We start from the raw sequence: 26,574 nt of genomic DNA on the forward strand, positions 1-26,574 counted from the left end.
GAAAGAATACATCAGATTCTTTCCTAATAGGGAAAAAAGGAAAAAAATATTCCTCAAGGGGAAGAACTTTGCCATAATTATATTTGTATGACCTGTACCTAGCATAGTGTCTAAAATAGGCGTGCAATACATGTCTGTGTGAATTAATGAATGAATGCTTATCATATCTCCGAATTATCTCTATCCCCTATTCCCAAAACCAATTATTTGTCAACGTGAAGGCTTTGATGAAAGCTCTTAGTCCGTGAAAATTAAACCGCTGAGTTTGACCCCTGTGTAGGAAATGTAAAATCATGAAATTCAAGTACTCCTGGGAAATCCAAACACATTTTCATTTACCAATGTCTATAAAAAAGGCAAAATAATGGATAAATGTATTAAAATACATAAATGTTAGCTTTTGACATTGTTTAAAACACTGGAAAAGGAAATGGAAAATTCCCTCTCACAAATTTGGAGGCAGCTTAGTTAGTATAACTGCAAGAATACAGTCAGAAAGGCCAGGCTGGAATTCTGGCCCTGCCACTAGTTAGTGATATGTACCCTGGTAAAGCCACATAACTGCTTCAAGTTTCAGTTTTTTCATCTATAAAATGAAAACATTAAATTATCTATATATATTTTTTCCAGGTCTAAAATAGAGTCAATTTTCTGGTTATTCTTCTACCAGAGGCTACTGACCAGTGCTTGGTTGTTAAGCTGCTACTTTTTTCTTTTTTTTTCAAATGAGACAGGGTCTCAGTGTATTGCCCAGGCTGGTCCCGAACTCCTAGACTCCAGTGGTCCTCCTGCCTCAGCCTCCCGAGTAAGGCTTCAACTTCTTTGCCAGTATTAAGCAGGCAGAGACCGGGTACTGTGGTTCACATCTGTAATCCCAGCACTTTGGGAGGTTGAGGTACAGGGGTCACTTGAGGCCAGGAGTTTGAGACCAGCCTGGGCAACACAGTGAGACTCCATCTTCAATTCAATTCAAATAAATAAATAAGCAAGCAAGCTGGGCATATTAGCGTGTGCCTGTGATCCCAGCCACTCTGGAGACTGAGGCAAGAGGATTGTTTGAGCCTAGGAGTTTGAGTCTGCAGTAAGCTGTGATTGTGGCACTGCACTGCACTCTAGCCTGGGTGACAGAGCAAGACCCTATCTTTTAAAAACAAAACAAAACACAGAGTCTAGCTCTGTGCTATTCAGAGACCCAATGCCATTCTGAATTACAGGAGCCCAAGTACTGGCAAACAAAATCTTCAGTGTATCAGTAAAAGCCCTTGGTTATCCAATTTTTTTTAAAGTAGATTTAGAAAAAAATTTTAAGTGCTCTCATTTAGTCTAACGTTTCAAGTAAGTTTTACCATAAGGCAGGTTATTTAGCTTTTGAGAACATATTCTCTGCAGTCAGACTGGGTTGAAATCTGGCTTTAGAACTCAGGACAAAGGACTTCTTTGTGTCTCCCATTACCTCATTTTTTAAAAGTGGTAACTAAAATAAATAAATAATGCCATCTGCTTCACGGATTTGTTGGGAGGTAGAATAAAAAATACTTGCAAAGTACTCTCCTAAGTAGGAGAATACCTGACATGTAGTAATCACTCAGTAAAGCAGCTATAATTTCTTTTGCATAGAGGCTTTATGTAGAAAAACACTCTTATTTTCCTGCTAAAGAACACAATAAAACAATCCCATAGTGTATACCTAGCTCTTTACTCCATCCTATTCATGCTCACATTCGCAGCATGAGTGAGTTCTGCAGTGGGCAGGTCTATGCAGACCTACCCCCAAAGTCCCAGAAAGTGGAAGGCAAAGAAAGAGGCTGACACAAAAATTTCTTCTTTCTTAGGAAGAAACATTTAATAGGGACTTAGGAGCAGAAGTTGTGTCTGTGCCTTGGGCCTCAGGTGGTGGTGAGAGAAATGGTGGATCCCCACCCCATGACTCCCCAGAGACAGGGTTTACATAGGGAAAGGGTATGCATGATTCAGATGTGATGTGAAGGACAATTGAGGTTTGATAACATCAAGGTTATTTTGACCTGTGGGCAGGATTTATACACATAACAAAAGATAAACTGGAAATCTCAGAGTCCTTCCCAGAAAAGGTTTAGTCCTTAGTCAACATGGCAGATTAGCATCCAAGGGAGTTGCCTTTGTGAGGAAGGCTGGTGGAGATCACTGCCTGACTGTTGGTCCATATTCCTGCCCTGAAGTTCTATTCCTTTCTGCCAATAACTACAGTGCTTTGGCTGGGCAGCTGTAGGGAAGGAGCCCTGTGAAATGCTGACTTGTGTTGAAGATAGCTCAGGAAGTCCCTGTACTGCCTAACCTCCTCCTGTTTTTGTGAGGCAAATGAGATAATGCCGGTGGATTCAAAACTATAAAATGCTGTCCGAGTGATAGTTATCATATGAAAGGTTAAATGTGATGATAAGGTTTAGAGGGGAAAAGACCAGAATGTGGGATGTGACCCCTGAAAGGTCTTCGTTGTTACAAGGTAAGGTGCTTGTTTCCCGGGGCCACAGAGTTGTTGTTTATAGGTTCCCGTTAAGTACTGTGAGAGGGGTGACAGGAGGGGAGAAGCAGGGAGCTCCTTTCCCAAGAGGGCTAAGAAAGAAAAGTTAAGAGTGAGGCCACTGCAGAGAAAAAAGACCAGATTCATTCTGAAACATCTTCTCACATTAATAAACATTTTAACTAATTCGTAATTGTAGGCTGGGCACAGTGGCTCATGCCTGTAATCCCAGCACTTTGGGAGGTTGAGGTGGAAGGATGGCTTGAGCCCAGGAGTTTGAGACCAGCCTGGGCAACATAGGGAGACCTTGTCTCTACAAATAATAATAATAATAATAATAGTAATAATAATAAGCTGGGCATGATGGTATACACCTGTGGTTCCAACTACGTGGGAGGCTGAAGTAGGAGGATTGTTTGAGCCCGGGAGGTCAAGGCTGCAGTGAGTTGTAATCCTGCCACTGCACTCCAGCCTGGGTGACAGAGCGTGACCCTGTCTCAAAAAAGAAAAAAAATTGCATTTCACATTTAAAAAATAAATCTTCATTTTTCTTTAAAATAATTGGCAGAAAATTCTACCAAAGGAAAGGAAGAAACATTTTAAATGAAAACCATTACATCAAAATCCTTGAAAAATTGATTTTACTCTGTAATTAATTTATATGCTCCCATATTTAGCATGTAAATGAGGCCAAATATATGTCATTCTTTAATTTTAGGAACACACTGTTGATACAGGCACACACACACACAAACACACACACATATATTTGGAAGTAACAAGCGTGCTACCACTGGCTAGGAATAGTTGGGGGAGGGGATAGGAAACAGAACTAAAGCAAATGGCATGTTATCAGCACAGATACAATTAGCAACATTTTACTGTATCATACATACTTGCAATGCAGTGTATCTAAAAACAAACTTAAAGGAAATGGAGAACAAGGAAAACATTTTCCCCAGTTAATTCCCATAACAAGTCACAAGAAGGATTTCATTATAAAGTAGGAATTACAAACAGTGGGGGCAAAAAAGTAAGGAATAAAGATTAAATTCACAAAACAAGTTGATATCTTTATGTTTTCATGACTGTGATCCATAAATCCAACTAAATCAGTTTTTTCAAATGTATTCCAATTTAACTCATCTTCTCCGGATCCCCCCAAAAGATTTTAATGGCTGGCTTGTCTTGAAACTCAGGGACATTTATTTGTGAGTTCTCCAAGATGCTGAGTAACATGGCAATCTTTAAGAAATAAAGTCTGCCAAGCGCGGTGGCTCACGCCTGTAATACCAGCACTTTGGGAGGCCAAGGTAGAAGGATGGCTTCAGCCCAGGAGTTCGAGACCAGGACCAGCCTGGACAACATAGTGAACCCTTGTTTCTACAAAAATTTGCAAAATTAGCTGAGTGTGGTGGCACGCGCCTGTAGTCGGCACTACTTGGAAGGCTGAGGTGGGAGTATCATCAGTCCAGGAGTTTGAGGTTGCAGAGAGCTATGATCACACCACTGTATTCCAGCCTGGATGACAGAGCAAGACCCTGTCTTTAAAAAAAAAAAAAAAAAGTTTGCCAAATTCTTTCCAGGGGTAATGAGCTGAGTGAGAGAAGACAGCATAGTGCCCAATCCCCAGTGCAAACAGTAACTCTGTCCCTACTACTCCATTGAGACTGGGAGCCTCCAGATGTGGGTGGTTCCGCATTGTTCGCATTCCTCCTGGAGACACTTACTGCCGGGCTACTGCTCCGGGAGCCACAGCTGACAGATGAGCCTCTTGTCCGTGCTAGATTTTGCAACCTGGCTCCAGCAATGATAGGGACTGAAGGCAAAGGTGATTCCAGGGGACTGCCAGTCAGCTCCCCATTTGTGACCTGGATTGTCCAACTTTCTCCTTTATAGTGTGTGTATGGCTCAAATGAAGCAATGAGAAACTCGAAGGACAAAAGCTGAGTTGCAGATGGAATACAGAGGGGTGTAGCAACCTATCTGAGAACTTCAATCATTCTTCCTTTAGTCTGATCAATTTAAGACACAGTCGAGCTTACACTGTTGGAATGGAGGAGGTGTCATCCAACACTGCCCTATTGACTCTTCTTGCCAAATGACCTCACATAATTCCTTATAACTATTTTTAAATGTTCTACCCACTAGAAATGGGCTGAGAATTTTGTTCCCAGCCCTTCCTATTCCATATACATATCTAAGTTTGAATCAGTTTGAGCAGGGACATATCTTGGGTTCTCTCCTGGTTTTCTGATACACAGTTTGCTATCTGAAAATCAGCCCCTCTCTGCTGAGAAACTGGACACTTCAAGTGTCAGGATTTTTTTTTTTTTTTTAAATTAAAACTAGGTGTTTCCATTTTTCTTCCACGGGACTTTTCTTTTCCTTTGTTTCTTTAAAAAATTATTTATATACTTCTCTGCTGAGTTCACACACAAAAATAATTACTACGAACTCCACTATTAATAAGCTACTAACTTTGGGTAATTTGTCTGTTTCCTGGTTTCATTATTTGTAAAACAGGAATTCTGATGGTACCTATTTCATGAGGTTGCTGTTATGACTAAATTAGATAATAAACTTGGCATGCATCTAAAACACACAGTAAACAATAAATGATCAGCTGTCATTATTTTAAATGATTATTTCAAATGCATTGCATTCCTGGAAACCACCCTTTTGAACTTGTCATTCATAGAATAAAACAGTATCTATCAATGCAACTTCGTATTTATCTATGAGGCATCAGCTTCCAAAGCCCTGAGCAGGTCAGTACAGTGGAGATGAAATATGTCCCTATATATACATAAAATATAGAGATGTCCATAAGGCAGCATCAAAAGAGCAAGCTACGAATGAGAAGGAGTAGAGATTGGGATGCCTGTATACCCTGTTCAGTCTGTATTCCATTTTCTCCGAGCTGCTCTTCAGCGTATTTATGGAAATGTTAATTAAGAATATGATTCCTTTATACATTATTAGATTGATGTAGAAGTTTCTGGGGACTAGATGCAATTATGTCATTCACTAAGACTGGTCGGTTCCAGTGCTTTCTTTAGTTGAATGACTTCTTATTGACCAAATTAATAATTACAGTTTTAGTTATTCCATTAACATCCCAGAAAATTAAAAACAGGCAGTCCTTCCCCAGTCTGAATTAGATGTGCTAATGTCAATGTCCTTATTGTGACAAAAAGATTACTAATCACATTTTACCACATTCCTCCCCCCCACATTTTTATTCCTTGGAAGATAGGGGTAGAGTTGCAATACCTAAAGCATTTTGGGGCTTCAAATTAAACATTTCAGAAATATTTTAGATCTGGCCTCTTCATTTAAAACTTGTTTTAGTATAAGCATCAACAGGGCAACTACCTATATGTCATGAATGGGTATCAAAATCATTGGGACCTTGTTTCTGATATTTTAATTGGAGATTCCTGGCCCTGTCACCAATTCTTAAATGGTACTGATACATTGCCAAGTTTGGAAACCACTTTCTAAAAGCAATCAGCTAATAAGTCTAAGTGGAAATCAAGCAATATTTGAAAAAGGTGCTTAATGATCCCCTGTTTACAACTATTCTTCTTGGGTTTTGCCTTCATGAGAATTTGAGTATATTTGAATTCGTAATTATATATTCTTTATTGTAAATGCTAGTGATGTGATGAACAATGGAAGTATAAAAATAAGAAAATGGCTTTAATCAATATGAAACTGATCGGTTTGATTTATACAAACAATTCTTGATAGCCCTAATAATCATTTCAATGTTTACTTCTACATATTTGGCAGTAGCTATTTGTTTAAAAAGCTATGGTTTAAAACACACATAGTTCCATCTATTAAACACATTTCTACTAAACCACTTAAAAATAAAATTTAGCAAATTATTTAAGTTATTATAACTTTCCATGGTAAGAGCTAATATTCACTAACTTGTGGTTAAATTTTGGAGTTTATACTTTATTAACATAGCTTTCCATTTTTTTTTTTTCTTTTTTGACAGAGTCTTGCTCTGTCGCCCAGGCTGGAGTACAGTGGCATAATCTCAGCTCACTGCAACCTCCACCTCCCAGGTTCTCCCAAGTAGATGGGATTATAGGATAATATCCTCCCAAGTAGCTGGGATTATAGATGATGCCAACACACCCAGCTAATTTTTTTGCATTTATTTATTTATTTATTTTAGTAGAGAGGGGGTTTTCCTATGTTGGCCAGGCTGGTCTTGAACTCCTGTCCTCAAGTGATCCATTTGCCTCAGCCTCCCAAAGTGCTGGGATTACAGGTGTGAGCCACCATGCCCGGCCTATTCTCCTCCTTTAAGACTTAATTTTTGTTCAATAAATTGATTCTTCACTGCTATTAACTTAAGTGAAAAGCTTGGGTTTCCAACTTTTTTCTTCTGGGTCTTCACAATTGTTTAATTGGGATTAAGATAAATCTGATCCTACCTCTGTTGAGAAAGAGTCTCCTATTTACATTTCCCCTCAAAATCTCCACATACTAAAAAAAAGAGGGTGATCTAGGACGATATAAAATGTGTACTGAACGTCTTGGGGCTATGGGAAGATCCAAATAAAGTGAGGGGAAGGGTGGAGGCAGAAACGGAGTCCAAATATCTCACGCTCTAGGTCCCAAAGACATGATCCTTCACCTCCAACAACTTTTCAATAGATGCTTGGCAGGCTCAGCCAGCACCCCCCAGATACTACCTGCCCTGACTCACAAAGGCACCTCTATGTTCCAGTCAAGTTCACCCTTTTGATCAGTGGCTTTCAAGTCGGGGCAGTAATTCTTTGTTGTGAGATTCTGTCCTGTGTTGTACGATGTTGAGCAGCATCCCTAGCCTCTACCGGCTAGAAGCCTACAGTAGCACTGTCCATCCTCCCCACTTCCCCCATGAAGCTGGGACACCAAAAATACCTCCAGACACTGCCAAATGTTCCCTTAGGGGCAAAATACCCTCTACTCAAGAGCCACTAGAAGTGACAAAATATGGCTTTGAGGGTTCCCTTGTCTCACGATTATCTCCTACCTTACAGATGCTGAAATTTATTAATAAGGCCATGCACCTTTTGTTTCACAATCATAGACTAAAAGGCTTAAACTGTAGGTACTAGTTTGAGGTAATTTTGGTGGGATTTCAGTGAAAGTACAACTAGTCAGTCATTAATGGCAAAGGGTTGGTTTTCAGAACCTTGCTGGGTCTGCTCAGAAGGGAACATAGTGAGAGAGGGTTTTTGACACCTGAAGTGGGCTACTTTTTAGAAAAAGGAGGCCAGAGGTCGGGCATGGTGGCTCACGCTTGTAATCCCAGCACTTTGGGAGGCCAAGGTGGGGGCATCACCTGAGGTCAGGAGTTTGAGACCAGCCTGGCCAACATGGTGAAATGCTGTCTCTACTAATAATACAAAAATTAGCCAGGCGTGGCAGAGCATGCCTGTAATGCCAGCTACTTTGGAGGCTGAAGCAGGAGAATTGCTTGAACCCGGAGGTGAAGGTTGCAGTCAGCTGAGACCTCGCCATTGTCCTCTATCCTGGGGGACAAGAGTGAAACTCCATCTCCTAAACAAATAAATAAAAGGAGGCCAGAGACTAAGAACAAACCTCCAAACCTTGATTACTTTACCTGGAATTATTTGTCCCTCTGTCAAACACGTTCCTGGTGCCTTGTCAGGTGTGGTGTTAGATGTAGTATGAAATATACAGTCACTTCAGCCTTTTTGTAGGAGGAAGAAGGCCTAGGGCATGGTGAGATGTCAAATATTTTAGAGTAATAATTTGAATGTAAAGCTCCAGGACTAGATATTAGGTTTTGTTTACCTTTGTCCCTAAGACCTAGTACACAATAAATACTTAATAAGTATCTGCTAAATGAATCAAGAAATCAATGATGGAGAAAGCTCTAAGAGAGCCAGGGGAGCAGGGGATACAGAGCTTTGGTAGGAGGAGATTAACTGAGAAGATTCAGGAGAGAATGGCCTAGAAGATATGGAAAAATCTGTAGGTGGAAAGGACTGAAGATCTAGGGAGAAAATACCTGACCAAGTCTGTACCAGAGGCAAGGCAGTTTAGGGACAAAGGGCATGAGCTTAGAGTCAGATTTCCTGGGTTCAGATCCAGGCATCACCACTTATTTTCTTTAAGATCTTGGGCATCTGTAAACCAGGGATAATATTATCTTCCTCAAAGGGCTGTTGTCAAGATTCAACAAGGTAATACATATAAACCTCACAGATCAGTGACCAGCAAGAGTAAGGCTTGGTTGACCATTGAGAGTGGCAAGATTTCAGAGTGGGATGAGGAACCTATGGAGAGCCATAAACACGTGAACAGTCACTGTGTGATGAAAAGGAAAGAGCCAGACAGGGATGAATACAAAGTTGACCCAACAGCTATGAGTGTTTCACTGACCAAACTGTTGTCTTGGTGATGTGACTAATCAACTCATTTATTCAATTTTTTTTAGGCTTCTTTAATGTCTTTAAAGCAAAATGTAAGAAAACGGATGATTGAGTTGATCTGAATTTTGGGATTGTTAAGAAAGCTGGATTAGAAGGTCAAAGGGATTGGGACACGAGACTACTCAGGGATTAAACTGAAAAAGAAAGAAGTCAAGCCAAAAAACAGCTAATAAACTGAAAGAACAGGGCAGGGTTTGGGGACTGAAAGTCTAGTGGGAGATGGTGGACAAATGGCAGATGTGGTGGATAGAGCAGTTTCCAGTCCAAAGGTTCAGAGGTGGAGCAGCTGCGGGAAACACAAGGCCCAGTTAAACCTTGCATGAAGGTGGTGGAGGCTGAGCAAATGGAGGCAAGGCCACACGTTTTTCCTTGTTCAACTCAAACTATTCTGTTCCCAAGTGTATCTCATCAAAATATTTTGTGAGCAAAGAATTCAACAATAACCACTCTAGTAAAATCCTGCTAATAAACTTCTTAATATCTTGAAAAGCTGGAGGATGTATAGTTAAGAATAGTTTCTCTTTAGTTGAATGACTTCTTACTGACCAAATTAGTAATTACAGTTTGTTATTCAATCATCATCACAGAACATCAAAAATAGGCAATCCTTCCCAAATTTGAATTAGATGCACTGATATCAATACAGGGGAAGGCTAAAAATAGAAATAAAATATATAATAAGGAACACCAATAGATATAGAATCTTGATTATACCATATATTGACACTTGAAAAAAATAAACATTATGTGAACTGAGTGACGTAAGGCGTCCCATTCAAATCAACCAAGTCTTCGTAAGGGATAGATCATTTCTCATCAATACCTGGGATATCTGGCCAAGAAGCTTCTCAAAAAATGTTAATCCTTTTCTGTTCTCATCTCAGTGCATCTCGCCCTTCACACACACATCCTCTCTCTCTCACACACACACACATACACACTCTCTCTCTCACATACACACATACTCTCTCTCTCACACACACACACACTCTCTCCACCGATCTCTATGTGTAATTTATGTGATTCATTCATTCAACAAATATGTGTCAGATACTGTTCTAGACAAATGGGGCCATAGCACTTAGAGAGATTTTAGATCTGTGCTCACATGAAGCTTAAATTCTAAAAGGAGAGACAGTTAACAGATTCACAAATCAGACAGTAAAAACAGTAAAAAATAAGTGATGTGTAATATTTTACATTGATTTGTATATTCTGTATTGTACATAAAACTATCATATATTAATGTGTCTCATTATCCTTTAAATTGGGGTATAAGTGTGACAAAATGATCCAATATGGACTATTTGCAGAATAGAAAATCACTAATAATGCTGATTCTGTTTTTCTGCTCAAGAAATCACATGGAATGTTTGGCTTAATTATATAGGAATAACAAATATGTAAAAATGTTTTTACAAGAGAGAGTATTTCTCTGCCCCCAGTCTTCCTTTCAAAGCTAAATCTAGTTAAGAATGTTATTGGCCAGTACTTTCTTTTCTCCATACATGTCAAAAGTAAACATCTGAATCTGAGGTCCTTTGAGATGAATCTTCCAATCCATAATTTCTAATTCAATCTCCATGGTCTAATTAGCAGAGTTCTTTCCTTGAAGAACTAAAGTATAAGAAGTCTGTTTAGGCCAATAGAATAATTTATTAGGATACCTTTGAAAAAGAACAATCTAACCACTACCTTGCCTATAGAAAACTTTCTTAAGATTTTCTGGCATTTGGTTTCATAGCCAAGCCAAACCAAAGTGAATGCAGATTTTGTTTCTAACCTAGAATCAGGTGAGAGGAGAAACAGAGATCTAATGTCAGGTGTTTCAAGGTACTGTCTTCCTTTCATCCAACCAGTTAGTATAGCTAGCACACCAGGACCTTGTTTTATAACCAAATCCCAACCACCATGGACAGGTAGGGTGTCCCCTGGAGGCTGCACCAAGTCCTTTAGCCTCAGTGAACTTCCCATGTAATTCGAGAGCTAGGAAAGCCTTTTTTTTTTTTTTCTTCTTGGACAGTATCTTGCTCTGTCGCTCAGGTTGAGTGCAGTGGTGTGATCACAGCTGACTGCAGCCTTGACCTCCTGGGCTCAAGTGAACCTCTACCTCAGCCTCCTGAGAAGTAGCTGGGACTGCAGGTGCAAGCCACCCCACCCAGCTAATTTATATATATATATATATATATATATATATATATATATTTTTTAAATAGAGATAGGGTTTCACTATGTTATCCAGGCTGGTCTCGAACTCCTGGGCTCAAGCGATCCACCTGCCTTGGCCTCCCAAAGTGCTGAGATTACAGGCATGAGCCACCGCATTCGGCTTAGGATACCTTATTTGTCATGATTCTTTCTTAAGCAATCAAAAACAAGTTCAAAGGCACATTTGTTACGCTTATAACCTACCCAGGGTAACTAAATTAAAACAGAATGGACAGGTTTCATAAATTCTCTTCGCCAGTGGAACTTTTGTTGGTATTCTCAAGAAAGCCAGCATTGGCCAGGCTGTACATGCATATTCTGAAAGACGGATGTTCACCGCTCCCACTGTTCCAGTTCAGTATGTCTTAGGCACATGTTGATAAGATATCACAAAAGACTGAAGAGAGGCCGGGTGCAGTGACTCAACGCCTGTAATCCCAGCACTTTGGGAGGCCCAGGCAGGTGGATCATGAGGTCAGGAGATCGAGACCATCCTGGCTAACACAGTGAAACCCCATCTCTACTAAAAATACAAAAAATTTGCTGGGCGTGGTGGTGGGCGCCTGTAGTCCCAGCTACTCGGGAGGCTGAGGCAGGAGAACCACTTGAACCCAGGAGGCAGAGGTTGCAGTGAACCAAGATCACACCACTGCACTCCAGCCTGGGTGACACAGCGAGACTCCATCTCAAAAAAAAAAAAAAAAAAAAGAAAATCCATCACAGAAGAGAACCTCAGTGGCCTAAGATCTCCATAATGTTATCACTAGTGTTTGAAAGGACTCCTCTGAGAATATTATGTCAGATAATCAGAGCGTGCCTGAGGCATAAGTCAAAGAGTAACTAGTCTGTCACCAGACAGATTGCTGCTTCCTTTCTTCTCACGTATCCTAATGGGAGCGGAGGGAATTGTCTCCCAACTCTGGGGTAGGCATTTTTTCCCCCAGGTTTTCAGTGAGTAACCAAAGAATCAGAGCTGCAAAGCTACTCTGGAACCTTTAAGACTCACATAAGGCCGGGCGTGGTGGCTCAAGCCTGTAATCCCAGCACTTTGGGAGGCCGAGACGGGTGGATCACGAGGTCAGGAGATCGAGACCATCCTGGCTAACACGGTGAAACCCCGTCTCTACTAAGAAATACAAAAAACTAGCCGGGCGAGGTGGCGGGCGCCTGTAGTCCCAGCTGCTCGGGAGGCTGAGGCCGGAGAATGGCATGAACCCGGGAGGCGGGGCTTGCAGTGAGCTGAGATCCGGCCACTGCACTCTAGCCTGGGCTACAGAGCCAGACTCCGTCTCAAAAAAAAAAAAAAAAAAGACTCACATAAATAGAATACATGAGTAAGTGTCATATTGTAGGGAATCCACCCTTTCCTGCCCTTCTGCTCAACATTTTTCTGTACTAGAGCTCTTCTATCCTCAGTCTTCTGTATAAGGTAAAGTCTCATGCATAAGGCAGCAATCCCATGTTTATACATAATTCCTCCACTATATTTTAGTTAGTAGCAGTATCCCTTAACCTAGCACTGCCTTGCCACTATGCCTTTCAACTCCAAGACGCCAGTGCAATTCTCTAAGATGGGCCCTCTCTCCTACATTGTGCAACACCTTCCCAAGAGCAAGGGGCCGGGTCTGGCCCTTCCAGCCTTATCAAACCTTTCTTCTTACATCTGGAGTATTCTAGTACTCAAGCCCTCAAGGAATGGGAATGTGATGTTTGTGGTGAAACTAAAGCCACAACAGAATGGAAACAAAGTAGTTCTTTAAATACATCCCCTGTAAACTGTATTAAAATGAAACTTTGACCCTGGATAATCAAGTTATTCTACTTTTACATATTTTTTTTTCCCAAAATTTGATGATCAGGAGAATAGAATTTAATGAATTTAATTTTTTCAACTCTGTATTTCTATAAATTGTATAAAAGTAAATCTTCTTGAGTTAGCTTGCTACATAAAATTAAGCCCCGTGCTATGCTGCCTCTGAAAAATAATTATGCGTATTCCTGGTTAGGGGCTCCTCGTGTATGGTAATTAGACAGCTGGATTAAATGAATGATAATCAATTTTCCTGACTTTTCATAAGCATTAAAGTCTCTTTGGGTACTTTATTTTTACTAGCTAAGAATAATAAAAAGAGCATTTTAAATGTTAGGCAGTGAAAACCAGGACTTTATCACTAAACTAAGTTTCCATGTGAGATTATTTTCTTTCATTAGCTACAGGGACATCTAAAACCTTAAAGTAGGACTTAATTAAATTTGTTTTGTTTAAAGTACTTTTTGTTTTGCTTTTAAAACGAATCTCAGTAATTACCAAAAAGAAAAATGAACTTAATTTCTTTATTATGACTTTCAGCCAGAATGATGAACGGTATTTAATTCTGGAAAAGTATTCTTTAAAAGCCAGTATGTTAAATTATTGACTTCTCTCTTAGACTAGAAGTTACATATCTGAATCCTGGATAACCCTGAATTATTATTATTATTATTATTTATTTATTTATTTATTTATTGAGATGGAGTTTTGCTCTTGTTGCCTAGGCTGGAGTGCAAGGGCACGATCTTGGCTCACTGCAACCTTCGTTTCCCAGGTTCAAGCGATTTTCCTGCCTCAGCCTCCTGAGTAGCTGGGATTACAGGCATGCACCACCACGCCTGGCTAATTTTGTATTTTTAGTAGAGATGGGGTTTCTCCATGTTGGTCAGGCTGGTCTCAAACTCCCGACCTCAGGTGATCTGCCCTCCTCCACCTCCCAAAGTGCTGGGATTACAGGCATGAGCCACTGCGCCCAGCCAATAAGCCTGAATTATACAAAAAATAAAAAATAATTATTTTTTTCTTCTAATATGCTAATCTTGTCAACATACTATCCTGGTGTCTAGAAAATACCTGTAAAGGAATGTGAATTACAGCAGTTCTTATCTCATTTTCTATATTATTGTGTTCTTTACACCAAAATGTAAAATACCACCTACCAATGTTTACACCTCTCAAAATAAGGCTATGGCCATCATGCTTTAAAGGTATGGCTCTGTATGCTTGTTCACTGTGTCCTCTGCCATATGCCTACACTTAAAATAACCTGGGGATATTTAAAACATTCCAAAGCCCAAGCCATACCACAGACCAATTAAATTATATGCCTGAGATACAAGCATCAATAGTTTTTGAAAGTTTCTAGGTAATTCCAATGTGCTTGCAAGTTTGAGAGCACTGTCTCAACCAACTTGTTCTCAGGCAAACTTCTGTTCATCCTTCCCTTCTCAGTTCACAGGGGATGTCTGATGCTCTCCCTCCCTAGGCCTTCTCATTATTCCTCCTGTGTATCTCTACCATGGCATGCACTATGTTGTAACTGTTAACTCACATGTCTGTTCCCCAATCTACTATAAGATTAAGGAGTATTTTTATTTTTGAATCTCCGAATCTAACCCTTTGCCTGGTGCATGGCAGTACCCAATAAATTCATAGAGTGAATAACCTTTTCCTAAGAAAAACAAAAGCAAAAATGTAGAGTTGTGTTAATATTTAAATGCCATGGGGAAAGTAATTGTTTAGGATGTGTTTACAATAATGTTTCCCTGGTAGGCAATGTCCCATATTTAGAAAAACACCATATCAGTGAAAATAAAACATCCCAACATTAAGAACAAAAATATAACTTTGAATTATTACCCACAAAGTTGCATTTATTGTAATAAGCACAGAAAAATGTTTCCTGTGATAAGAAATATCCAAAACAACACATGCTTTCTCAGCTCCCCTTCCATCTTTACTAGATTATGTATTACTTTCCAAATCAGTCCTTTCAGAATTCGATGATGTTACAGGAGTTTACATACCTGATTTTGAGTTTAAAATACTTAGTTTACAAAATATTTTGAGTCTCTGTTTAAAATGGTATTTGTACTGTTAATATCATCATTATGATTCAGAAAATATTCACATAGTGAATTTTCCTACAATCTAATTCTGGACAATAAGCTGGTCTTGAACTCCTGGCCTCAAACAATCCTGTCACCTCAGCCTCCCAGAGTGCTGGGGTACAACTAATTTAAACATACTTTTTTTTTTAAACTGTTCAAAATATTTTGCTCTTTGTTTTACCTAATTATATTTGCAGCAATGTTTCACAGCCTACCAATACGTTGTTGTTTATCTGTTAGATTTTGATTCATGAAACCTGAAAATAAATCAGATTTAGGAACTGTTTTCCAAGATAGTGATATATTATTATCTAACATATCTTTACACATGAAATGCTGGATTATCTCAGTAGATATCAAATTAATTTAAGACCTTACCAAGTAGTACTCAATATGCACTCATTCTGATGCATATAAAAGACAAAAATGAGTAAAAAGTGAAATCCTCTACTTTTAAATGCCTACACTGTCCTCAACTATTGTTATCCAATTTTAAATTTTAGTACACTAAGTACAACTCAATTTTTTTTTTCTTTCTTTTTCAGACAGGGTCTCACTCTGTCACCCAGGCTGGAGTCCTGTGGTGTAATCACAGTTCACTGTGGCCTCAACCTCCTAGGCCCAAGCCATCCTCCCACCTCAGCCTCCTGAGTAGCTGGGACTACAAGCATGGGCCACCAGGCCCGTAACATTTATTTATTTTTTATTTTTAGTAGAAACAAGGTCTGGCAGGCTGTCTTGAACTCCTGGCCTCAAACGATCCTGTCACCTCGGCCTCCCAAAGTGCTGGAGTACAACTAATTTAAAAGGCAGTCATTGAAACATATTTCTTGTTCTCTTTTCCATAATGGAGTCATGACTTTAAATCATAAGTACAGTATCCTTAGAAACTGCCCAGCTTTATCAGAAATAAGTTCTGAATGTATTGTCAATTGTGAAAAGACAAAAGATCATAGTTCCTAATATTCAGTTCTAATGGTATGGTTCCCAAAATGTAAAAGTTGTGACTGAGGCAATTATTTCAAGAGAGCTTCAGCTGTAAATGAACATAAAACTGAATTCCTTTGCCATGCAAACAAGAGGCACACTTTCAACCAGTAACAGCTGGCTTCACATATTCATCTTCGGATGAAAAGAGCAGGCCAGTTTTAAAGTTGACTTCTGAGAGCATCAGATTTTGGATAGTGTCCTTTCTCAGGTCCTGTTTTCTTGTCTCCTCATCCCATTTTCAAAGCCAGACAAACAAACCCCCTCACTCCTTTAGCGAAGGGCTCAGTGAGGGCGTTTTTGCCACCCGTGGCCAGGGGTCGCTGGGTCAGCAAAGTCAGAGGAAGCCTTGAAAGGCAGAAGGCCAGGAGATTGACGCCCTGCGGGACTAGGGGCCAGGTGCTGGGTGTCTCTCCTTTCGTCTGCGGTCCCCAGCAGCAGGTCCTGGTGGGCGCAGACTGACTGGAGAGGTGCAGCTCATCCCCTCCTCAGACCCCGAAGTGGCAATGAAACCTCCATCTCCTGGCTTGATTCTTAGTGCTATAAAAAATCTTCCACTGGCCCTTTGCATCTCTAGCCCTCCATCCCCCAAAGCCACTAGCGGGAGGGGACAAAAATAATTTCTCAGGGGCCACGGGCACTAAAACCACAGCAGACAGAGGCTGTGTCTACCTGAGGAACTGGAGAGGTAGAATTAGCGGGGGAGGCTGGGCCTCCTCGGCGGCGCCCCTCCATCCAGCGTGAAACCCACGAGGCGCGGCGTCCCGAGTGGCGGGTGGGCAGGTGGCTGTGGGATTCACGAAGCCTCCTCTGCTGGGGACCGCCTCCTCTCGGAGTGGCCTCCCCTCCGGCGATCCGCTTTAGTAAGAAGTCGCTCAGGCCAAACAGCCGCCCCCGGCCAGCCCGCCTCGGCTCCGGAGGGAGCGCCCCGAGGGAGCCGAGCCGGCGGCGGAGAGGGCCATTCGGCATAAGGTGGGGAGCCGCCGGGGTCCCCTCGCACCTCCGTCTCCACATCACGGGGAACGGCCCTGATCGTCGTGGTCTACACCACCGCGTCCACCTGAGGCTCGCCTCGCTTCCTGGGTGCCCAGAAGGGTGGCTTACTCCGTTTTCTCCTGCCCCCAAGTGGCCGCACCCCTCCACTGGACGCTTGGTTGGGTCCAGGGCGGGGCGGACGGGCGCTCCCTGTACGGTCGCGAGCTCGGCGCTCAGCTCCCGCGGCTCGGCAGTCTCCGCGGCCAGTTGGGGCGGGCCGGGGGCGGGGTCTCAGGGGGCGGTGCTTCAGGGGGCGGGGCAGGCGGGAGGCGTGGGAGGGGGGCGGGGCGGACGCGGAGGGCTCCTCTGGCTGGCTGGGCCAAGGGGCTGAGAGGAGCGGGACAGGCTCGGCGCCGGCAGGAAGACTCAGGGGGCTGACCACAGAGCCCAACGCCTGGTGCTCAATACTTTCTCCGAGGTACGAACAAGAACCCGGTGTCTGGGCCCTTTCCGCTCTCCCCATCGCCCAGCCGCCGCGCCCCGGACGCCCGCTGTGCCCCCTGCCGGCGGGGCGGCGGCGGGACGGGGTTTCGGGAGGGTTTCTGGAAGTCGCGAGTCCCAGCGAAGGCAGTGGCCCCACTCTCCGCCTCTTTCTTCGTCTTCTTCTCGCTCCCTTAGCTCTTGGTGTCGGGCACCGGCGGGAAGGTCGCTTTTCCGCGAGTCGGAGCTCGCCCACTCCGGGACAGGCGGACGAGGCCCTAGGGCAGCCGAGCCTGGCAGCGGGGGAGGCGTGGAGCTCGGGGCTGCTTCAGCGGCGGGGGCGGGAGGCTGGTCCCGGCTGCGGACTGCGCGCCTGGGCTCCGTGCGCCGCGCCTGGTCCTCTGCATCGCGGAGGTCCCCGGATCACAGAGCTCCCTGGCGGGCCCAGGCGCCCAGGTCAGTGTCGCTGTGGCTGGGCGCCGGGACCAGCACCCGAGTCCCGCGCTCCCGGGGGCTGCGCCGTGCCGCCTGTTGTGCGCGCGCAGAGGCCGGACAGCTCGGCTGCGGGAAGGCACCCGAGCGCAGGGTCTGCCCGGAGTCCCAGGAAGTGCCCAGTCGGCGGAGCCGGAGGTTGAGCTGGGGCAGATCGGCGCCAGACTGGGGCCTGGGTGAGATACGAGTTGGGGGCGCGGCCTGCAGAATTTGGGTTTCTGGAGGAGCTTGCGGTGCGCTGGCGGAGCCCCAGGCGAATGGGACCACCGGATTCGGCTCCGGAAGGGCCAGGCACTGTCAGGTATGGACAGCTGGTGTCCACCCGTGTAAATGTAAAGTCTACAGGGATTACAACAACACCTCGAGTCCTGGGACAGCATAGCCTAATGGTGCGGGCGTTTTCTTAAAAGGCACGAATAGATGGGAAAATGTCAAAATAAGCGTATTTTAAAGTTGAAAGCTGGCAAATTTTTAGGCCGTGCAGTTGTGTAGCTAGTGTCCAAAGAAATATTAGCTCGTTTTCCCCCTTAACACCCTTTTCATTTTTATTTTTTCAGCAAAATCTCTTTTGCCAGTTTTTCCCTCAGGAGCTGTGCATTGCTCACAGCAGGGAAGGAAAACTTCAGCAAGCGTTCTCAGGTTGCTTCTGACTTCCAGCCTGTGCTCTCCAGCATTTCTGAATGTGGAGAAAAAGTATCTCGCTGGACTTTCCGAGTATGATTCCCTTCTGTTCTTCTCTGGGACCGGGCAATGTTTGTTTATGGGTTTTATAAGCATCTATTTAAATTTAGTTTTTGCACGAAATACTCCCTCTTGCCACAGGGTGTAGTTTGGGGTTTAGAAAATGCTGTTGGAGAAAGCTGCTAGTGGCTTCATTTTCCAAGAATGTAAGTCATTTCCTTTCTGTGATTTCAGGGAGTTGATATTTCACAGCATCAAAACTTTGTGGGGAAAATTTTCCGTAATACATCTGTCATTAAAGAGGCTTGTGACTTTTGGGTTTCCTTCTTAGAGCAGTGCAAGAATTTAGGTTCAGCAGTGTTAAAGGATGAGAAGTTTTTTTTTTTTTTTTTTTTTGAATTTAGAGCATTATGAGACTATTGTAGAAATTTTAACAACCGGGACCTACAAATGGCCTGCAGGATGGAGAGTGGGGGAGGGGAGAAGACCAGAAGAGAGGCAGGAAAACAGATGCCTTTGCTGATGTCCTTTGTAGTATAAAACTTAACAGCACCTAATCATTTTCTCAGGTGTGGCTTCGAGAAATAAACGTTTTATGTTAAAAATGAAAATACTTCACAATGTGAGACAGCTGGCATTTGAATACTTTTCCCAGTATGTTTGTAAACATATTGGATTCATATTTCATATTAAAGTGGACATTTAGTAGGATTATTAGATGAAAAGGATCCCCCAGGGGATATCTAATATCATGTTATCTGCAGGACATCTTCTCCAGAAAGCAGACTGACTGTAATATGAACTAATTTTCCCCCCTTTGAGTTGCTTGCAAGAATCTCTGAGATCTGACACTGATGGGCTACAGTAATCAGCAGTTCTTGCAGTACTCAAGACATTTTAAGGGGCAGGAAATCTTTCCTATTTCCAGTATCTCCTTTTTGGGGGCAAGAAGGGTAAGCTGCTAGTTTTAAGTACATAATTTGAATTTACAGATTTATGATGCTCCTGGCTCTACAGGAAAACGCCTGAAAACAGCATGGGCCTGAATGAAGACGCTGCTTTTGAAAGCAAAATGCCAGTGTGCTAGGTAACAGTTTTTAGTTACAAATTCTTAAAAAAATTGTTACTCAACTAGGTTAGCTGAAATGGAGGGGGGGGTCTTTTTTCTAGTTTTTGGATTTTGTTTCCACATTTAACTATACTTATAAAGCTTTTGGCTTTCTGAACTTATGATGTAATAGACTGCATAGCTTTTTGTGGCAGATGCTTGGAATGAAAGTTTCAAACAGAATTGTTTTTGACTGAGCTGTCAGGTTCAGAGTTGAGTGTAAATGAGTCCTGTCTCACAACTAACTTTTATGATAAAGAAATTCTTTGTAGTTTTCGATTTGAATGTTGCACATTTTGATTTCTAAAGTTGTGGGTTTTTTTTTTTTAAGAAAAATAAAACCTGCAAACAATTATTTTATTACATGAAAGCCAGTACCAAGAAAAGATTAATTCAGTCCAGATGTAAAAATGTATGTGAATTTTAGATTTGGATGATCTCAACAAGTTTTCCCTTTTGTTGATGGGACTGCCTGGATCCCAGATGGCATTCACAAATTATCCCTTAGGTGGTTTTCTGAGTTGAGAACGAAATTTCTTGGGCTTTCCCTAAAGTCGATTTATTACTAAGTCTTCTAAAGGATAGAAAGTTTTTTGCATTTGTACATTTTTCTGTTCATTAATACAAACCTCATAAATGCCCTAGTTTGGTAGATGAAGCGTATTTCTTTCATAAGTGGGAAAACAGGAGATATTCGGTTAGTGTATCCTTATGGGTAAAGCATAAAAGCTTTGGCTTTCATTTTTGCAATTTCAACTTTCTTCTTTTAAAGTAAAAAAAAAAAAAGTTTTAAGGGTGTTTACAATCCTCAATAGAATCCTACTGCAACAGTTTGTGGTTTCAGATATAGCAATCTGTCCTTGTTTGATGATCCCCACCTCCTCCCCACCCCCAACGAGGAACAACAAACACAGTTTGTTTAAAAGTCAGTATATTTTTAAACGTGTACTCCTAGTACTAGAGTTATAAAGGCTGTTTGTTGCACACATTAAAATTATGTATTTTTAGGAAGTCTTTGTATGATTATATCATTACACATTTTGGGAGTGTGTTTATGTCGTGATTGTGTATAAAACAATGGAGAGTTAGGAGAGGGGAATGGGGAAGATTTAGCGAAGGAGTTTTATGAGTAGTGAAATTTCATTTATAATGTATGTTCCCTAAAACCCAAACAGGCAAAATGTTATTGTTGGTCTCTGTGGTTAAACTTTGATACAGAGGGTAGTCGAGAGGGCTTTCTGAATTGCACATTATCCTGAGGAAGAGGCTTTGGGGGCCTTTAAAAATAAGTAGAAACAAGTTAAAGGGATACATTGAGAGGAACGAGGAAGTGGAATACTGGACATTGTATTGCAAGGAAAACTTAAAGTTAGAAGGATAAGTATTTAAAACAAGGCCAAAGTAGAGAGAACTTACTGTTTCGAAGTGTAGATTAAAGAATAAGGTATTTTTAGCCGAGAAAAAAGGATTAGAATGATTAGAATTAAGGTGCCCTATAAAGTCTGTATACAACTTGAAATAGGACTGCTAATTGATAGTTATCCTGGAAACTTTGCCTGTCTTAGTGTTGAATCACTAGTTTGGTGTTAAATAATGTGCAGGGACTGGATGCTTATAACTGTATCCCATACACTCCAAAAGCCACTTCCCATTTCAAAGACCGGAAACATTTTTTGTTTAAGTACTAATGATTCTACAAATAATTAGTCCCCCAGTAGTTGAGGAAACTACTAATGTCTACCTCCCATGCTGTGGGACCAGAGGGTGCTCTACAGCAGTAATGGCTGAAGTTATTATGAAGTTTTAGGGAAAAACAAGCAATCTGTGCTTCTCATTACCTTATGTGATTTAGTGGTGTAATTCTGATGCAAGTTTGTGTATGATCACTTTTTATATACATCAAATGGAACGGAACAGTCATGCAGTATATATACCATATTGATCAAAGATGAATTACAGAACCCTGTGAAGAGGAAAGAAATCATTGCTTTCTCAGCTGATTGTATTACTTCAAGTCAAGAAGAGAGAAGTGTGCTGAAACAAACTCACAGCTGAACCAAATACAGTCCCAAGAGAAGGCAGTGTTTTCCTGGAGCTTCCTTGGAGTTGTCTGTAGCACAGCATTTTCTTTTCTTTTCTTTTTGGTTTTTTTTGTTGTTGTTGTTGTTTTTTTTTGAGATGGAGTCTTGCCCTGTCACCCAGGCTGGAGTGCAATGGCGCGCAATCTTGGCTCACTGCAACTTGCACCTCCCGGGTTCAAATGATTCTCCTGCCTCAGCCTCCTGAGTAGCTGGGATTTACAGGTGCCCGCCACCACGCCCATCTAATTTTTGTATTTTTAGTAGAGATGGAGTTTCACCATGTTGGCCAGTCTGGGCTCGAACTCCTGACCTCATGATCTTCCCGGCTTGGCCTCCCGAAGTGCTGAGATTACAGGCTTGAGCCACCGCCCCCGGCCAGCATAGCATTTTCTTGAATGTCTTTCCCCACCTGTATGGCCTTACTTAGCTAAGTTAAATCAATACAGCAAGAAACTAGGTAGAGATTTGGTCATTATCCAGGTCATTGCATCAATGTGCTGATAATTGGAATAATTCTGACCAGAAATATCTATTTAGACTCTCACTATCCCAAATGGATCCTCTTCAGGGGTGTTTTCAGATTTTTTCCAACATTACCTTTGTACTTGTTTTATACAACTTTGAGCAATAATGTTTCACTGGTATATGAAGACAGAAAAACAATATTTTGTATTAATTTATAGCCACAGTTTCATGTGAGGGAGGAAATCATTTAAAAAAATTAAGCAATTTCTTGATGCATATTTTAGGAAATATAATGGAGTTTCTCACTTAGCTTTTCGGGTGATTTTCTCTCTGATTGGTTTAAATAAAATGTGATGAATTTTCTCCCCACAGGTAGTAGCACTTGTGTGTACAGTTTCAGTAGATGACTTTTATTTTGGTCCCTGTAGCTTTATTTCTTTGAACTTGTTACTGAATTACACACAACCAGACAAATGCACAGATCAGGAGTGTACAGCACAAAATAATCACATCTGGGCAACTAGCATCCAAATCAAGAAACAGAACATTACCAGCCTCTCTTTACAGTCATCATCCTTGTCCCCAGGATAACCATTATTCTGACTTTTATTGTCACGGATTAGTTTTAAGCTGTTCTTGGACTGCATTTAAATGCAATAAAATACACATTTTTTGGTCATCTTTAGCTCAACATAATGTCATGTGATATATCCAAATTGATGTAGGTAGCAGTAGGTCTTTTTTCTGTTATTTCTGTGAACGAATATGCCCAGTTTATCCATTTTGTTAGTGGATATTTGGGTAATTTGAGGACAGTACATGATAGGTGACCTTTTGATGGCTCTAAAAAATGTTGAGCACTTTGGGATTGAAAGCTGAGTATGGTCTTCAGATTGAAAGAAAAAAAGTAACATCAGAAATAAGATGTGAGAGGAAAAAAAACATTCTTAAGAACACTTTAAAGGTTCAACTCAGTCACCGTATCCTAAGGATATAGTTTGGAATATACCAACTAGATATTACCAGATTTCAACTGACAATTGGTAAGAGGAAGGAGGCCTTAGGTGACATCTAGCCAGCCACATCATTTTTCAGAGATGGAGGCACTGCGGCCTCGAGAGGTTGAATGACTATACAAAGTCTCACAGCTAATGACAGCACCAAGAGTACAAGCTGCTCTGACTCTCCATCTTGTCTCCTCTAGTGCCACGTGCTTGTTGGAGAGAGAGAAGGCAAGATCAGGGCTACCAACTGTAGCTGTGCAGGTTTTGCCATGCAAGGTGGGTCTGAAAACCAGCTCCCTACTATGTCGTCCAAGCAGTGAGTCCATTGGGGGGCGCACTGCCTGGAGGATGGGTGCCCTTCTCTGATTCATGCAAAGGTATTCTATGGCTCTGTTCAGATAGACTCAGATCTGCCCAGAGAAAATGGATCTGTAGCCCAGTGAGGCAGAATTTTTCTTCATTCAGTCTGCTGTACCTCTGCCCTCCATACAGAGCTCTGTTGGGGCTTGTCTTTTCCCTGTTTTCTCTCTCTCCCTCACTTCTAGGGCTTTCTAATGAGACTTTGGGTTACAAAGTATCAAGTAGGAGATCTCTCGAGGTCCCTCTTGATTCACTCTTTTGTTGATCCATAAATGATCTAGGATGGACCCTAACTTCAAAGGACTGTTTTGTCAATATTTTTGGAATAATTCATCCTTAAGAAAATGTCTCAAAAATTCATTTTTTGGACTCCTCCTGCCTTTATGCTTCTCCCTCTTTTCTCTCTTCTTGTGTCTTCCTTCCACCCCCATCCAGTTATCGTTTCTTAAAGATCCCTGGAAACATCCAGTCTTTGTCTACTGAGAGCAGCAGTGAAATTCTGACACCAAAATCTGTGGCAGTCTCCAGGAAGTACTTATTGTAAAACATAAGATAATGATTTCACCGAGAGATCTAACAGATAAAACATAGCGCTTGCAAAGGAAAAATATTCATGTATACATTTTCTTTTATGTTTCCCTAAAGAATAAAGGGCAGTTTTATTATTTAAGAAAAGACTCAGAGCTTCAGCTTAGGCTCACTAAAAAGGTGAAGAGAAGGTAAAATTAGAGAATTTTGTAAGTATGTAGTATTTATATATCCTACCTGAATAAGATACTGCTTATTGCAGCAAAAATTTAGCATATGTAATGTTAACAAATAAAAAATATGCTGATCATAGGGCCACAGCTCTGACAAGTTGCTCAGTGAAATTACTACAGAACAGAGTAATCCATATTGAGGACAGCATAGAAGAGGGAGAGTAAAATATAATGATAGGAATGAGGTCTTTGAGATCAGTCCCCTGTGGCCCAAATCCAGACTCCAGTATTCTCCCATGTGTAACCTTGGGGAAGTTACTTAACTCTCTGCACCTCTTTTTCCTCATCAGTAAAGTGGGAGATAATTATAATAACTATCCCGTAGGATTGTTCTTATTTTTAAGTGAAATGGTACAGGTAAAACAACTGGCGTGGTCTTTGATATATAATAAATGTCTTAAGTGATGTTAGCTGTTGCTGCTTAAGACAAAAAGAAGTGATGTATAAAAGGACTTACAGTTTTATGGGAGGTTCCCAAACCTTCATTTATAAGCATTTCATGAGGTTTAACTTTGTTTTTTGACGGCATTAAGCAGGCAACAAAACCTAGTATTTCTCAGTTACAGATACTGGGAAGTCTGTGTTGCTGCAGTAGGAGCAGCTGGCCTGTCGCACTGATTACTAATTGATCGAGTTATTTTTCCTAATTCTCTTCTAATTTCCAGCCATCTCAGTCCTTCAGCTTCTGTCTGCTAGATAATTGTTTCTTTCCATATGCCAAAAAAGCCAGCCTGCAGATTTAAAAAATTCTCTTTACGGTGACTGATGTTGTGCAAAGTTCTTTTAAACTTAAAGAGTACCACTGAGTGGCCCATGTCTTTTGCCCATGTTCCCTGCATGGCTTCATGTGAGTACTTTTGAAAAAAGCCACTGTTATTGATATAAAGCAGTTCTTTATTCCCATCCCCTAATCATTGGCACAGTTTATATAATGTGGGTCAGAACCATTTGTGATTTTCTGTTATGAGGGCCAGAGTTTGAGATTTTAAACGATTCATTCAAAGAAACTTAGGAGAGACACAGTTAAGCACCTTAGAAAGATACATTTTCATCTAACTAGCCTAAGTACAAGCTCAGCTAAAAACGGTACAGGATCCTCTAGAAGACTCGCTCTGTATCATTCTGATCTGTTCATTCAAGGGCAGGGGACCTAGTCCGGATAACCCAGTTCCCGTTGTGATTGTGCGTGTAAAATCTTGAGCTTAGTAAACTTAACACTTTAAAAATGTTCACTAAGTCCATTAAAAACCAGGTTTTATGTCTTTATGAAGTATTCAGGACTGTGCTGAATACTTTGTGCAATTTCTGCCAATGTGTTTCATGTCTAGTTGGGGGAACAAAATACATGTGTGTGAAAAGATACTAGATGTTTCCAGATGAGTGTGAAGTTGAGCTTTGGTTTTAGGGTCCAAAATCAAGGATGGTCAGACATGGGATGTTCCCAGCCTTCCTGGGGCCACTGGATTTATAATGGATAGTGAAGTCAGGCTGAGATTTTTCTATCCTTCAAGCCCATAGAAAAGGGGCTCTTCTAGGACCAACAGAAATGTACAAGATCTGGTAAAAATCTCAAATATTAAAAGACAACTATGAAATTAAAATTATTAAATGTTTAAATTCATGCATTCAATATAATGTATGCCTAGTATATGCCAGGCACTAGTCTAGGTCTGAGAGATGTCAGTGAATAAAATAAAGGGGGAAAACAACAAAAAAAAACAAACAAAAAAAACTCTGCCTTCATGGACCTTATATTCTATTAGGAGGCAATCAGCATAACAAAATAAGTGTTATAGTATTTTGGAAGGTAATAAGCCTGATGGGAAAAAGAAAACGTGGAGCAGGCTAAGGGACAGTAGGAGTGCTGGGGAAGGGAGGCAGGGACTTCGCGATTTGGAGGAGTGTAGTCAAGGTAGACCTCACTGAAAAGAGGGCTTGAAGGAGGAAGAGAGCCACGCAGAGCTAGCTGGGGGAAAAGTGTTCCAGCAGAGGGACTAGTGAAGGCATCAGGTGGAAGCATGCCTGGTGTGTTCCAGGAACAGGGAGAAGACCACAGTGGTGGAGCACTGAGAGCAGGGAGA

The 26,574-nt window shown here is 41.5% G+C and overlaps 1 protein-coding gene across 3 annotated transcripts in view; it reads left to right on the forward strand.

Annotated features, from left to right (window-relative positions):
* Nucleotides 1–26,574, forward strand: part of FRMD6 (FERM domain containing 6) — a 247,698-nt gene that overhangs the window by 150,812 nt on the left and 70,312 nt on the right. For 2 of the 3 annotated variants that reach the window (XM_025391785.1, XM_025391786.1), the window contains exon 1: nt 17,400–17,539. The exons of the other annotated variant lie outside the window; for it this stretch is intronic. The gene's annotated coding sequence lies outside the window, so the exon portion shown is untranslated. Of the gene's footprint in view, nt 1–17,399; nt 17,540–26,574 lie in introns of those variants that run through there. 3 annotated transcript variants of the gene reach the window in all.

The sequence above is a fragment of the Theropithecus gelada genome, chromosome 7b (genome assembly GCF_003255815.1).
Source record: "Theropithecus gelada isolate Dixy chromosome 7b, Tgel_1.0, whole genome shotgun sequence".
Lineage (NCBI taxonomy): Eukaryota > Metazoa > Chordata > Mammalia > Primates > Cercopithecidae > Theropithecus > Theropithecus gelada.